Genomic DNA, 15,677 nt, shown 5'->3' with positions numbered 1-15,677 from the left:
GGAAGGACCCGTGAGAACCAAAGGGGGCTCCGGTCCGAAGTCCGGAGAAGGCGGGAAGGGGTGGGAAGGGGTGTCTGTAACCAGCTAGCATGGCGGAGAGGAGGCGACCCAGGTGGGACCGGTTGATCGCAGGGTCTTGCTGCTGCTTATTCGGTCGGGGAGACGAAGAATGAGGGACAAAGGGAGGCGGGGAGAACAGAAGGGCAGAAGGAAGACCCGACCCCTGCCTCCTCCTTAAGTCGTCAGGGGAAGGATTGTCCCCAGGGCCCTGATTTCTGTGGCTACACAGAGCGGGTGAAGGGAGGCCCGCGGGCTGGGGGCAAGTCTGAGCATCCTGAGCCCCTTGGAGGCCGGGAGGCCAGGAGGGCAGGGCTGGGGCCTCTGGTCTGGAGGCCTCAGGTGCCACTGGCGGGGCTGGTCTGTCCGTCCCTGGCCCCTGGGAAGCTCCGTGCGGAGTGATTACCACCTGTCCTCCCGCAGGTCCATCGGAGGGCACAGGGCTCAGGGCTGAATTCCCCCCAGAACGGCCCCTCTCACTAGGGTGGGAAGGTCACACCCGCTTTCACCTCCTCAGTCACTTCCCGGCTGACAAGTGGGCAGCCATCTTGGCTCTCTGGGCCCCTCAGCCGATCTTGAACGTGGACCTGGGAGGGATGGGGCGGAAACAGGAACCCGGCCCAGGTCAGGGCCCCTGTGCGGGAGGAGCGGATGGAGCTGCAGGTGCAGCGAGGAGCTTGTGGTTAGAACCAGGGAGGCTGCCTCCATGTCCCTGGGGGCCACTGGGCAGCCCCGTCCCCGCTCAGGGTGGACAGAGGGTGACTTGGGAGTTAGAAGCGCCTGTTCTTTAGCGCCTGGGCTGGGGTTCTGGGCTGCCTTCTGCCTCTGCAAGCACCAGGGGTGAGAGGTGAGAAATCGGCCCCAGAGCCTGAAGGTGTGTGTGCAGGCGTCAGCGCTGGGCTCTCTTGGTCTCGGCTCCCCCTCCCTCAGCCTGCCGGTTCCTCCCTGAGCTGCCAGCCCTTCCAGCCCTGGCTCCGGGCCCCGTGGTGAGGCCCAGCGCCGGAAGGGACTGTGCCCTTCCTGTGCCCATACAGCCTGGCAGGCTCCCTGCCTGTCTGCACCGGGGCCAGCCACAGCCCCAAGGGCACCGCGGCCCCCACATTGGGGCCGGACGACAGATGGCGGGACCCGGGGCCGCTTCCTCCCCCACGGGCCCCGGAGCACCCTCCCTGCCCAGGTGAGGGGGGCAGCCCGGGGGGACCGCCTGGGCCCTGGCCGTGGACCAGACTCCAGGGCACGAATGGGTGCTGATGCCCGGTCCTCTGGTCTGGGAGCCTGGGCTGGGCTCCTGCTCCTTGGAACACGGTCACCGGTGCCAGTGTGGACGAGGCCCTTGCAGTGAGGAATGAAGACTTGGAAGTAGGAGGAGGTGGGGGAGTCAGGGGCCCGGTCTGGGGCGTGGGTTTGAAAGGCACAGGGCAGAGAGGGGGTCGGCAAAGGGCGGGATGGGGTTCCTAAACCCAGTGGGATGTTGGCTTGGGGAAATCTGGGAGGGAGGGGTGTGTGTGTGTGTGTGTGTGTGTGTGTGTGTGTGTGTGAGGGGGAGGGTGTTTGAAAGAGAGGCAGAGTAGTATGGGCACAGGTCTGTATGTGTACCCAGGTGTGTGCTAGCTAATGATGGAGCGGGCATCGCTGTATGGGATGGGCGTGGGGGAGAGACCTGGGAACGCACCACATGGTAATCCCACTGAGCCTTCTTTATTCTTTAAATCCTCATCCAAGGATATTTTTCCAGTGCTTTTTAGGGAGAGTGGAAGTGAGAGGGAAAGACAGGGAGAAACATCCACGCGAGAGAAACACAGCCCTTGGTTGCCTCCGGCACGAGCCCAGACCGGTGTGGCCGGGGAGGAGCCTGCAACCGAGGGGCATGCCCTTGTCCGGAATCAAACCCAGGGCGCTTCGGTCCGCAGGCCGGCGCTCTGTCCACTGAGCCACACCGGCCAGGGCGCAAAATGGCCATTGCAGAGGAGCCGCTCCTGGGACAGGAGAGGCCACAGTCCTGTGAACACCAGCGGTGTGTGTAGCGGGTGCGTGCCCGCGGCCGGCCAGGGGCGGTGGAGGACAGGGCCCCCGTGGGTGTACGTGAGAGGCCATGGGAGAATGCGCCTGAGACGAGGGGGGGCGCGGCCCAGCTGCAGATGGCTCTCAAGGTCTCCAAGAAACAGCCGCGTTTCCTAAGAGACTGGCCTCCTGGGGCCTCGGGCCCAGACTTGAAGGTTGTTTCAAGATCATAAAAGGGAGAGGGGGAGGGAGGGAGGGAGGGCAGGAGCCCTGGGAGCCTCTATCACCCCCACTGTCCCTCCTCCGCCCCTCACCCCACTTCTTTGCTTCCGTCCTGATTTGGGCCAAGCTCCCCAGCCCTGCTCGCTCCCTCCCTCCTCCCTGTCGCCAGCCCTCCCTGGCAGCCTCCCCTGCCCTCCCCTGCCCTCCCCTCCCCTCCCCATCCCTCCCTTTCCCTCTCCTCCCCTCCCCTCCCCTCTCCTCCCCTCCCCTCCCCTCCCCATCCCTCCCCTCCTTTCCCTTCCTATCCCTCCCCTCCTTTCCCTTCCCATCTCTCCACCTCCCCTTTCTCTCCTTCTTCAGGGCCCCTGGTCTTGTCACAGTGGCCAGGCTCCTGGGCCCTCTGGGGGTGTGTTGGACATTTTTTCTTCCGGGGGGAGGCTGTCTTGGGGTGATAGCACAAGGGTGCTGGGCAGGCCTGGGTGGCCATGACAAGTGTCCAACAGGGTGCCTCTGACACCCCCTGCTCTCCGGCCCTCTCTGCCCACATCGGGAGATTGCAGTGGCCTTGTGGTAGGAAGGCTGGGCTCAGGGCCGCAGGGCGGCTGTTCAAATTCCGTGGCTTCCTCAGTTTCCCCACTGGACCCCAGGGACGGCGAGAGGGGCGGGGGAGTTCTCCCCCTGGACTCGGCTCCTCTGCTTTCTTTCTGGTCCTCCTTTCCAAGCCACTCAAAATGGATTCTAGAACCCTCTGCCTCTGCCTCTTCTCGCTTCTGTCTGCTTCACTCTTCCCCCCAGATTGTCCTCATAATTTCTTATTGTTCACGCTACTTCAGAAAGGATTAGAAAACGGAGAAAAGAGAAGAATTTCCCTCAGCTGCTCTGCTCTGCTCCAATCCTACTTCTTATTGAAAACATTTTTAAAGGTGAATTTTTAAAATTGATGAGAGAGAGAGAGAGAGAGAGAAACATTGATGTGAGAGAGATCAGTTGCCTCCTGCACATGCCCTGACTAGGGATCAAACCCGCAACCTGAGTGTGTGCCCAGACAGGAAATCAAAAGGCCACCTTCTGGTGTGTGGGATGGGATGATGCTTCAAGTAACTGAGCCCCACTGATCGGGGCTTTTTAAATTTTTTAGGTGTTGATTTTGAGAGAGAGAGAGAGAGAAAGAGAGAGAGAGAGAGAGAGAAATTATCCTACTTACGTATGCGTTCATTGGTTGATTTTTGTATGTGGTCTGACGGGGGATTGAACCCACAACCTTGGTGTCTCAGGATGACACTCCAACCAACTGAGCTACTCGGCCAGGCCCAGTCCTACTTCTGTCCCCCTGTGGCTCTCCGGGCGGGTGAGCTCCATGTTCACGTCCCACCTGGACATGCAGGGGGAAGTCTCAGGGGGAAGAAAAAGATGTGCGGGGCCCATCTTAACCCTCCCCCTGACATGAGGGCCCGGGGCTATTCTGGCCTCTGCCTTCCCACCCACACCCCCTGTGGCCCCCGCCGGGCCCTGACATGAAGGCCACATGCCTGTACGTGGGCCCTGGTGGGCCATTCACCAGCTCTGCGGCCCGGGAGGCACCCTCATGCTGGCCTTCGGTCTCTACATGAATCATGAGAGCAGAGTTAGAAAATCTCGGGGGCCCCTTGGCAACTCTGATGATCTCCAAGTCCCAGCTACGTCCTCGCCAGCGCAGGTCTCAGCCAAAGCCACAGTCGTCTTTATTCAAGAACCGCCTGTTGCCAAAACCAGTTTGACTCAGTGGATAGAGCGTTGGCCTGCGGACTGAGGGGTCCCAGGTTCGATTCCAGTCAAGGGCATGTACGTTGGTTGCGGGCACATTCCTAGTGAGGGGTGTGCAGGAGGCAGCTGATCAATGTTTCTAACTACCGTATTTTCTGGCATATAAGACGACCCCCCTAATTTTAACATTAAAACATAGGTTTAGGCCTATATTCGCTGTATAAGACTACCCCCCCACTTCCGAGGCAACACCAGTTCTTATTTTATAGACTGCCTCTCTGACTCTGGCCAATCTGAGCAGGCTTTTTTCCGTTTTCAAAAGTTGTTTTATATGCCAGAAAATACGGTATCTCTCCCCCTTTCTCTCTGTAAAAAAATCAATAAAATATATATTTGAAGAAGGAGAAGGAGAAGAAGGAGAAGAAGAAGGAGAAGGAGGAGAAGGAGAAGGAGAAGGAGAAGGAGAAGGAGAAGGAGAAGGAGAAGGAGAAGGAGAAGGAGAAGGAGAAGGAGAAGGAGAAGGAGAAGGAGAACCACTTGGTGGAGACCTGGGCTCAGAGGCCGCCCAAGCAGGCAGGCCCTCCTATTGTATGTATGGGTATAACCACAGAAACGAGTCCGACCCCTGTACCTCTCGGTACAGAAGCCAGGAGGGGCTCAGATCCAGGCAGAGGCCACCTGCTTTCTCCCCGAAGCCCTGCGATGGAGGCCGGGGCTGGGCCGGGGCTGAGGAACCTGCGGTTTTGTGGCTGCGTTTGATCAGCAAATCCCAGATGGGTCTGTTGGCAGAGATCCTTTGGGCCGGAAAAGAATGTCGGGGTAATGGGGAGGCGTGTTCCTGGGCCCTGCTGAGTGGGGGCAGGGGTCATAGCTGGGCCCTCCAGGGCTCCAATTTGCCTTTGATCCCATCTGGGCAGGGAGGCAGCACTGCAGCCCCCTGAGGCGGGTTTGCTTTGGCCGGAGATCTGACCCAGCCTCTGGCCCAGAGCACCCGCCTCCCCGCTCCCCTGTCAAGAGATGGCCTGGCGTAGCCCCCAAGCTGCCTCCTCCTTCCTCTCCTTGTTTCCCTTACCGGCCCCCTGCACTTGACCCCGCACATTGCTCTGCTTGCCTGTTCCCTGTGGTGTGCCAGGTGCCGCAGCCTGGCTCCCACAGACCCAGCTCTCTCTGGGGCTCCAGAGAGCTCAGTCCCCTCTGTGCCTCAGTTTCTCTGTAAGCCTAGGATCTCTTGCCTCTCGTGCTGCCTTTGGGGTGCTCTCAGCACTGCCCCTTGGAAACGCGCGGGCACTGGCAGGCCCAGGCAGCAGCACACGCTCACGGCCAGGCCGAGGCAGCATTCAGGCCTCCTCCCAGCTTTTGTTGAACACCTACTGTGTGCCAGTGCGAGGTCCTAGGGACACAATCAAGGCAGGCACGTTTCTTCCGTCAGAATCTCATGGCGTTTGGTATCCAATCCCTCTACCCCACCCGCTGACCTGGTCTCCTCAAGGCTTCTCCAGCCTGCAGGGACTCTCTCTTTCCTCAGTCACCTCCCCTCCACCCCCAGCCACTGCTTTTTAAAAATAGGTTTTTATTTATTTATTTTTAAAATATAGTTTATTGATTTTTTTACAGAGAGGAAGGGAGAGGGACAGAGAGCTAGAAACATTGACGAGAGAGAAACATCGACCAGCTGCCTCCTGTACACCCCCACCGGGGATGTGCCCGCAACCAATGTACATGCCTCCAACTGAAATCGAACCCGGGACCCTTCAGTCCACAGACCGACGCTCTATCCACTGAGCCAAGCCAGTTTCGGTAAAAATAGGTTTTAAAAAAGAAGAGTTTATTGATTCTTAGAGAGAGGGGAAGGTAAGGGAGAGGGAGAGAAAGAGAGCAACATTGATGTGAGAGGATCACCTCAGTCGGCTGCCTCCTGCACGCCGCCGGCTGAGATCCGGCCTGCAGCCCGGGCCTGGGCAGCTGACCAGGAATCAAACTGGCAACCTGTTGGAGCACAGGAGGACACCCAACCAACTGAGCCATCTGGGCAGGGATCCCCACTTCTTTATCTCCATTCCCGCTGAGTGACGCGGTGGGCCTGGCTCTGCCTCCGTCTGGGCGATTCTCCCACCCGAAAGACAAGGGAGCAAGAGGCGGGCGGTGAGGTACTGGAAATAGCCAGGGGCTGGACGGCAGAGGGCGGAGGCCTGCCATATAGGACCTGCCGTGGCACTAACGAGCCGCGTGAGCTTGAATGGGTCACTTACCTCTCATCAGTGAAGTGAAGGAATTGGGTGGGTAGGGTTCTCAATGCCAGCTTTATATTAATGCTCATGCTTGAGGTCACCCACAGGGATCACATTTTAATTGTTCTGAGGTGGGATCTAGACATCAGTATCTTTTCAAAGCTCCCTGCAGCCCGGCTGGTGTGGCTCAGTGGTTGAGCATCAACCTTTGAACCAGGAGGTCATGGTTTGAATCCCGGTCAGGGCACACGCCTGGTTTGGGGCTCAATCTCCAGGAGGGAGTATGCAGGAAGCAGCCGGTTAATGATTCTCTCTCATCATCGATTTCTCTCTCTCTCTCCCTCTCTCTCTCTCTCTCTGAAATCAATAAAATAAATATATAAAAATAAAAAAATAAAAGCTCCCCTGATGATTCGACGTGGAGGCAAGGTTGAGAACCCTGCGTGGACTGTCTGTCTAATCTCTAGCCCCTCAGAGCTCCCAGGTGCTGGGCGTCATGCTGAGGACGTCAGCTCTCTCCACACGTTTCCTAGTTTGGTCCTCAAAACAGGTCTATGTCACAGACAGGGAAACGGAGACACAGGGGTCCCGCGCTGCTTCCCCAAGGAGGGGCTGCAGGCTACACAGCTGGGAACCAGGACCAGTTTTCTACTGGTCCGTGCAAAGCTGTGCTGCCTGGTCCTGGATCCCAGCCCCGAAGTGTCAGATGCGGCTGGGAACACAGAAGCTTCCTTTCATGCTCGTGAGTCCTCATTGGTCACCTGCCTCACACCCTCAGTTCTAGGTTTGTTCTGTCCAGTCCTTTTCCCCAGGGACATCAGCTCAGGAGCTGGCTCCCACAGCGCCGATGCCCGACCCGGAGCGGGCAGTCTGCTCACCTGGATGCCTCTCTTTCCAGCTGTTGGGCCAGCACCTCACCCCGTCGCTCCCCCAGGTCTCTCTCAGGAGGATGGCTGGTCCTTCCGAGGCAGGTGGCCATGAAGTCAGGGTAGGAAATCTAGCCTACCACTCACTGGACAGAGTTTTGCTCTAAGCTTTGATTTTCTTTTCTTTTTTTTATCCTCACCTGAGGATATTTTCCTGTTGATCTTTAGAGGGAGTGGAAGAGAGAGGGAAAGACAGAGAGAAATACTGACATGAGAGAAACAAATCGATTGCTTGCCTCCTGCAGGAGCCCTGACCAGGGCCCGGGCTGGGGAGGAGCCTGCAACCAAGCTATGTGCCCTTGGACAGGAACCGAACCCGGGACCCTTTGGTCTGAAGGCTGACGCTCTATCCACTGAGCCAAACCGGCTGGGGCAGAGCTTTGCTTTTCTTAACGGCTCTGACTCGTAGGGTTGTTTTGAGAACGCCAGGCATGTTAGCTATTTTTCCTGCCCTTGGTTTTCAGTGGACTGGCCTTGGGGCAGCTGTCTTTCAGCTGACTCTGACCTCCAGCGCCCTGCCCCCCCCTATCCTCACACCCCCCTCCCTCCAGCCTAGCACAGGTGGTTTCCGGGGGTGGGAAGGTACGAGCTCTGACACAGGAGAAGCTGTTAGCCGGGGATGGAAGTGAGCAGTGCGGGACACACTCCAGAGGGGGAAACAGTGTCGCCATGGAGGCCACCGGGAGAGAGTCCCGCCTCCCTCCTCCCTCGCTCTCTTGCTCACTTGCCTGCTCAAGTGCTTGGCAAATGTCTGTGGAGCTTCTACTGGGCCAGGCCCTGTGCTGGGCGTGAGGGCCGAGCCCTACAGAGCTGCAAGTGGCCTTGAGCCGCTGGCCCAACGCGGGAGGCACAGATGGGATAAACAAGGCCGGGGGGAGGACTGCACAGGTGGGAGCGCCATCAAAGGGCCGAGGACGGAGGCTGGGCCCTTGGCTCCCAGCTGCAGCGGACGAGGCCCACTCTCTCCCACGGCGAGTTCCCTCACCCCCGGCGTCCCATCTGCGTCTTTGTTGTTGTAGTCTTTATTTCTGGCTTTGTTTTCCCTTCCCTTTCCCATCAGAGGGCCTCTGGAAAAATTCCACCCTTGTTTCAGTTGGACCAGGAAAAGGGGGGGATTGTCCACTCCTTCAGCCAGGACGGCCACGGGGGGCCCAGGGCCTGGAGCGCCCAGGTGTGGGGCTGTGGGGCTGGCCGGAGGGGGGCCTGGGGTGACCCCGGGCCGGCAAGGGGGACCAGCAGGACCTGCGCGGGCTGAAAGGGCTGTGTGCCCCTCTACTCTCTCCCCAGGTTCTCCCCAAGCTTCCTTGTCCTCTGATCTGACTGAAGGGCAGAGTGAAGACCCCCTTCCACCTCAGGAAACCCCGTAGCCAGTTTCTCTTTCCCTGCCCAGGGGCACTGCCAGGCTGGGACCCCGGAGTTGGAAGTGAGCGTGTGTGAAGTCCCCCCTGGTCCCTGTCTGCCCCATTGCACCAGACACACAACTCTCACTGCTCCGCCTTTCCCTGGGCCTCCAGCACTGTCCTCATCCACCCCACAGATCTGTGTGGACTCCCGCCGTGTGCTAGGAGGTGGAGATACACGGGCGGGAAAAGACAGTAATTTCAAGAGGTTGCATATGCACTGGGATTTGTGTGTGAGTGTGTGTGTGTGTGTGTGTGTGTGTGTGAGAGAGAGAGAGAGAGAGAGAGAGAGAGATCACTTATTTGCATATATGAGTAAGCGTATGCAGGCCAGGGAAGCTGGAGGAAGAAGAACGTTAGGAGCTTACGTCAGGGAGTTAAACAGCTGGTACTTGCACGTGCGAGCTGCCACCTCCTCGTCAGGTGACCTGGTAAGTGAAGTCATTTCTCTGGGCCTCCCTCTCCCAGCTGCAAAGTGGGTGACAACCCAGCTCCCCGGGGGCTGTGGGGGGCCGTGCGTGGGGGCTCGGAGATCTCAGGGCAGAGCAGGGTTCAGTGTGAGTGCGTGTGCCGCTTCCTCCGCACCGCGCTGGGAGCTGGGTGTGGTTAGAATTGTAAATGGCCTGCTCTCTGCACCTGTCTCTTGCTCAATCTCTGACTGGGAGGCAGCCACCTGGTGCTAACCGCCTCCAGCCCGCAAACCTCTGTCTAGCCAGACCCCGGCCATCTCTGTCCTCGGTGCGTGCCTGCCCCACCCCAGGCTCCCTAGCGGTGGAAAACACGGTTTCACACGGTGGGAGTTGCCTCGGCCCAGACCACCCCCAGCACCTCTGCGCCATCAGCTCCCTGTCAGCCGCTGGAGCTGGAGGAGGGGGATGGGGTGGGGCCCAGAGGCCCAGGCCTGAGACTGAGGAACAGGGGCCTTGTCAGTGGAGTGGCTCCAGTTCACAGGGACCCTCCACGGCATTCCGGGGGGAGCGGAAGCTGCCACTGAACCTGGACATAGAAACGGCAGGGCCTCCTGGGAGTCAGGGCCAGGTTGTGCCAAGGCCAGCAATGGCATGGCGACTCCTCTGTTCTTCCATGTGCCACACCCTGGGCATGGGGTCTGAGACCTTGGGAAGGAGTGTGGGCTTGGCCAGGGCTAAGGGAGCGTGCACGCACACACACACACACACACACACACACACACACACAGTCCACCATGAGGGCATGGATGCCTAGCGAGGCCCAGTGTGCATGTATGTGGGGGAGATGGCTCTGTAGTCCTCGGAGTGTCTGTGTGTCTTGGTGTGCAGCTGTCTGGCTGCTTCGCTGTGTGAGGTGGTTGTCAGGGCAAAGGCGGGTTTTTGTTCTAGCTCTGTCTCGGCTTGAGCCTCACAACAAGTCAGCAGAGAGAATGCCTCCCTTTGGGAGGGTGGGAAAGATAGCTCATCGTGGCAGCATGGGGCCAGGCTTTCTACACACAAACAAATCACGGGACATTCTGTGTGGGATCCTTAGCTCCCACCGCGCTGGCTTTAAGAGAGAGAGAGCTGAGTACTGTGTGTGTGTTCGTGGCATTTCTATTTGTCTGATGTCGGTGTGTGTGCGTGTATGTGTGCGTGTGCCTGTTTCTTTGATGTGCTTGCCACTCTGTAAGGCGTGTTCTGTCAACAGTGGGGCGTGTGCCTGTGTGTGCGGGGCCAGGTCAGCCCTTAGGGAGCCGTGTAACATGGCTGGGGCACAGGCTCCTCCACACCCTGGCCACGCCAGGCCCACATTCCAGAACTTCTGTGCACCGCAGCTTTCTCCCGCGAATAAGAATAGCACTGACCTCAGCAGGCTCTGGTGAGGATTAAATGAGATCATGTTATGTGCCTGGCACGGGTCAGACTACCTTAACGGGCCTTCTCTGAATGTGCCTCTCGGAGGGCCATGTCTCCCAGTGGTGACATCTCAGCCAGACAATAAACTCCCTTAGAGCAGGGCGTGGGGCTTTTTAAAAGGAATATTTTGTTTGTTTGTTTGTTTGTTTGTTTGTTGTCATTAATCTTCACCCGAGGACATTTTTCCATTCATTTTTAGAAAAAGTGGAAGGGACTGGGAGAGACACAGAGAGAGAAGCATTGATTTGAGAGAGACACATTGGTTGGTTGCCTCCCACACATGCCCAGACCAGGAGCCTGCAACCAAGGTACATACCTTTGACCGGAATTGAACCTGGGACCCTTTAGTCTGAGGGCCAATGCTCTATCCACTGAGCCAAACCAGCTAGGGCAGGGCAAGGGTCTTAATTATCCTATATAATCCTATATAATAAAGAGGTAATATGCAAATTGACCCTCACACCCTCACATCACAAGATGGCCGCCCCCACATTGTCACAAGATGTCCACCCCTGTGTTGTCATAAGATGGCTGGCAAGGGAGAACAGTTGGGGGTGATTAGAGCAGTTAGGTATCAATCATGCTGGCAGGGGAGTGGTTAGGTGTCAATCAGGCTGGCAGGCAGAGTGGTTAGGGGCAATCAGGCAGCCAGGCAGGCAAGTGGTTAGGAGCCAGCAGTCCCAGATTGTGAGAGGGATATCTGAGGGGTCCCAGATTGGAGAGAGTGCAGGCTGGGCTGAGGGACACACCCCTCACCCCCCGCCCAGTGCATTAATTTTGTGCACCGGGCCTCTAGTCTTTAATAATACCCAGGACACTTTAGTGCCACCTGGGTGTCCTCTACATATGCCATCTTATGGGGAAATGATTACATGTTCATGGGAACACAGGCTGAGCCTGTGCCTCAGGGCAAGTCTGCCGTCCTGTTTTGTCTGCTCACCTCTCCGCCTCTTCCTCCCCCCCCCCCCCCCGCCCCAGCACACACACACACACACACACACACACAGGCATCAGCAAGATGCTGGGTGAGCCTGTGTGGGTTTTTTATGGGCCAGACGGGCAGGGTACAGGAGGGCTCTGCAGTCTACACTACACACTCCTCCCTGGCTGGTGTGGGTGTCCCGTGTGGGTGTGTTTGTGCCTTGCTCGGTGTAGGCGACATCTTTCTGTTACGAAACTCGTTCGTGTTATCCCGAGGGCTTGTGTCTGTCAGTGTGTGTGACAAGCCTCCTGCCTGAGGCTTGCTCTCCTCCCCCAGTTTTCCAAGTTACATAAGCAGCCAAGGGGCCAGCCAGGCCTGGGCCACGGGCTCCCCCTGCTGGCGGCCTCTGGAACTCACCGTCTGGGAGGAGCAACTGGAAAAAGCTGCGTTCCCCCCTGGGTTTCACCCGGACTGAAGACACCAGTCTTGCCCTCCATACCTACTCTCCCTCTCTCCTTGAGTGTCCCCTCCTTGAGGGTTGGTTATTGCTTAGTGTGGGATTTCTCCTGGTGGTACGATTGTGCAGGGGCCATGCTGAACGTGTTTACCACGCATCTCCCAGCTGTAGTTGGTAAATGAGGGAGCTTATAGGGTAGAGAAAATGCAGTGTGGAGATGTGGGTCTTTGGTGGCATATCCATCCGAGCTCCTCATACTGTAGCAGTAGGGAATTGTAACCTGCCCTGCCGTTTTTGTTTTTTTAAATACATTTTATTGATTTTATTTTATTCTTTTACAGAGAGGAAGAGAGAGGGAGAGTTAGAAACATCGATGAGAGAGAATCATTGATCAGCTGCCCCTTGCACACTCCCTACTGGGGATGTGCCTGCAACCAAGGTACATGCCCTTGACCAGAATCGAATCTGGGACCTTTTAGTCCACAGGCTGACGCTCTATCTATTGAGCCAAACTGGTTTCGGCCCCACCTTTCTTTTGACATTGTTTCTGTAAATGCTGACTTGGACTAATATGTCGCTTGTAGATAGATAAACAGCATCCTGGATAATAAAAGGCTAATAAAGCTAAATTGTCCCCTCGACTGGGAGTTGGCCCGTGGCCCCTCCCCATGGCCAGCCCCGCCCCCAATCGGCCAACCCACCTGATCAGGCCGGGCCATCTGGATCCCACCCTTGCAAGAATTTGTGCATCGGGCCTCTAGTGTTTGTATTAGAATCTAGGAACTAACTCCAGCAGATACAGACTCTGGCCTCCAGTCACCCCACTTCCGGGAGAGTTGCTGACCTTCACATGTAGAACCAGGTTGAGGAAGAACCAGGATGACACACACACCCATGACCAGTTTCAAGATCTTTATCAGGATGGACTGTGCTGAGAACTCTTCAAGATCTTTATCGGGATGGACTCTCCTTGAGCTCATTGTTACTTTGCCTCTTCCTCCTTACCAGCACCCCTGCCTTCACTGAGGGGGGGAGATGGGCTTTGTGACAAGTGGCCCCCGTTTCCTCAGGTGACCAGCACTTGGATGAAACCACGTTCCCTTTCACCGGTATTTGTCTCACGAGTTCGTTTTTGCGTGGTGGCAGGCAGCAGAACTTGGGCGTCGGTTACAATACCTTGGTCACTTTAAAAGCTGTGCGGCCTTTGCTTCTGATCTGTTAAATGATATAAACTGGTGAATATGCTATAAAGACCAGAAGGAATATCTGTGATGAAAAAAAGAGCCATGTGCTAAACCTGACAAGCTCAGGGGAGGCCAGCATGGCAGGCCCTACGAACTCAGGGACCAAGAGTGACCACATAAGGTCAAGGACAATAGGGGTTGGGGGCATGAGTGGGGAGGGGTGGAGGATTGGAATGGGGGGGTTGAGGACAAATATGTGATACCTTAATCAATAAAGAAATTAAAAAAAAAAAAGAGTGACCACATAGGATGGTCTGGGCATAACAATCCCTAGCTAAACTCGGGTCAAGGTGGGTAGTGCCTTCCTAGGCCTGTAGCTTCCTTGACAAAGACCAACTTTGAACCTAACTGAGGCTATTGTCTTCTTGCATCTATGATAACATACCTTTGGAATGTCTGGGTAACGTGTATCAGGACACAACCAATGCACCAGGGCGCAAAGCCACAGAGTCCTCATTGTTGTTATCGTGCTAATTGCTGACTGTTAACTATCCTGTCCCCACCTATGTACAATAAGTATGTGTCTATCATTTTACTTCTTTATCCAATCCCTGAGTTTTCCCCACTTTACTTTCTCCCACCTCTCTAATCTATCACCAACGGATTTTGTGTAACTCACTCGAGTCTCCTTTAATGGTAATTTATAAAACTAGGTAAAAACCCGCCATCCTCCGGGGCATTAGCTCAAAACATAGAGATTCTGCTTCCCAGCAATAGTCCACAGTTTGGCTCAAATAAACTCATAAAAATTCTCTACAATTTCTTCAAAAAACATTGGCGACATTTCTTACATTGACATATCCAAAAGGGCCTATGGTGAATGGCCTCCGGTGAATGGAATCTATGATGAGTGTTATGGAACAGAGTCCATCTACCTGGTGCTAGCAAGGCCAAACACAGAACACCGAGAACGGCAGTGGGCAAATATTGGCTAAGTGTTTTTACTGTGAATGGTGCTGAGAGAGCAGGGCAGGGCTAACTCCTGATCCTCCATTTTGTATGTCATTGTATAACTGGACCCTAGCCCTCACCCAACCAATCGGGGTCAGCCAAAGCAGTGACATCACCACCCCTCCCCCAGATCCCTATAAAACCCTTTGATCTGTTGAAGCTTGCTCTCTTCTGCCACACCTCTGTCTGTGTAAGTGGGACAGAGCTCGGGCTAGCCCTGAATAAATGGCTCTTTTGCTTTTGCATCAGACTCGGCTCCTTGGTGGTTTTTGGGGATCACAAAATCTGGGCATAACAATGCCACCCAGGAGAACTGGAGGCTAACACTCACAAGCCCAAACTGCCTGGTGGTGTGTAGGTTACAGATGCTATAGGGCCAGTGGTCGGCAAACTCATTAGTCACCAGAGCCAAATATCAACAGGACAACGACTGACATTTCTTTTGAGAGCCGAAAACCGACTTCTGCGCATGGGCCACGATGTTTCGATCACACTGTACGTGCATACCCGCACGTGGTATCTTGTGGAAGAGCCACACTCAAGGGGCCAAAGAGCCGCATGTGGCTCTCGAGCCGCAGTTTGCCGACCACTGACATAGGGCAAAATCACAAGACACCATGGGTTAGGGGTTCAGTGTAGTGCTGGGAGCTTGATCAGAGGCTAGATAAGGATAATAAATAATTTGGGGGGGGGGGGTTTCAGAACAGTCCTGAGGGCGGAAGTCCCTTTGTCTGGTTTCGTGGGAAAGTAGCCGAGGAGTCATCCCTTTAGGGCTCAGAGGCCAAAACTCACCTTCTAGTCCAGATGGTATCTTCAGCCTGCGGAGGCCCAGACCTTGTGATCATCTGTCAGTTCTGGGATACTATCTCCCGCTGCCTGGGGGTGGGGTGGGTGGGGTTGCTGATTATTGGGGCGGGGTGAGGGCCGCCTAGCTCTCTCCCAGGGATCTGAGAGAGCCAGGCGAATAGAGATTATAGATGAATAGATGTGTGATGAATAGATAGATGAATTCTAGAGCTAGGATTTTAAGTAAGGTGACCAGACCTTAGATAGATACCGTGTTTCCCCGAAAATAAGACATCCTCCGAATATAAGACCTACTTACAGGTTTCCTTCTGAGTGAAACATAAGGCATCCCCCTGAAAATAAGGCCCCCCCCTAGGCTAAACATGAGAGATTTGGTCCACTGATTCTGAAAGAAATGGAGTCACAAGAAATTCACCAGGAAATTCAGGAATTGGATTGTTAGGATGATGTTCCAGAAGATGATGACATGATTGTCATTGAATAAATGAGTAAATTCTTGATACTGTAGGATTCACAGTTTGTCTGGTTTGTGTTGACAACTACCATACTACCACACCGTATACAGGTAATAAATTTCCTTTATTTTCATTTAACAATAAATGTGTACCATATTCTTCTTCATGGAAAAATAAGACATCCCCTGAAAATAAGACCTAGCGCATCTTTGGGAGCAAAAATTAATATAAGACACTGTCTTATTTTTGAGGAAACAGGGTAGATGAATTCTAGAGCTAGGATTTAAAGTAAAGTGACCAGACGTCCCGCTTTTGAAGGGACAGTCCCGATTTTTAACAATTTGTCCCGCGTCCCGTGGTGTTTTAAGAAGCTAAATTTAATCAAAGTCATAAGGA

The sequence above is a fragment of the Pipistrellus kuhlii genome, unplaced genomic scaffold (genome assembly GCF_014108245.1).
Source record: "Pipistrellus kuhlii isolate mPipKuh1 unplaced genomic scaffold, mPipKuh1.p scaffold_m20_p_18, whole genome shotgun sequence".
Taxonomy (NCBI): Eukaryota; Metazoa; Chordata; class Mammalia; order Chiroptera; family Vespertilionidae; genus Pipistrellus; species Pipistrellus kuhlii.
This window is presented reverse-complemented; position numbering follows the sequence as displayed.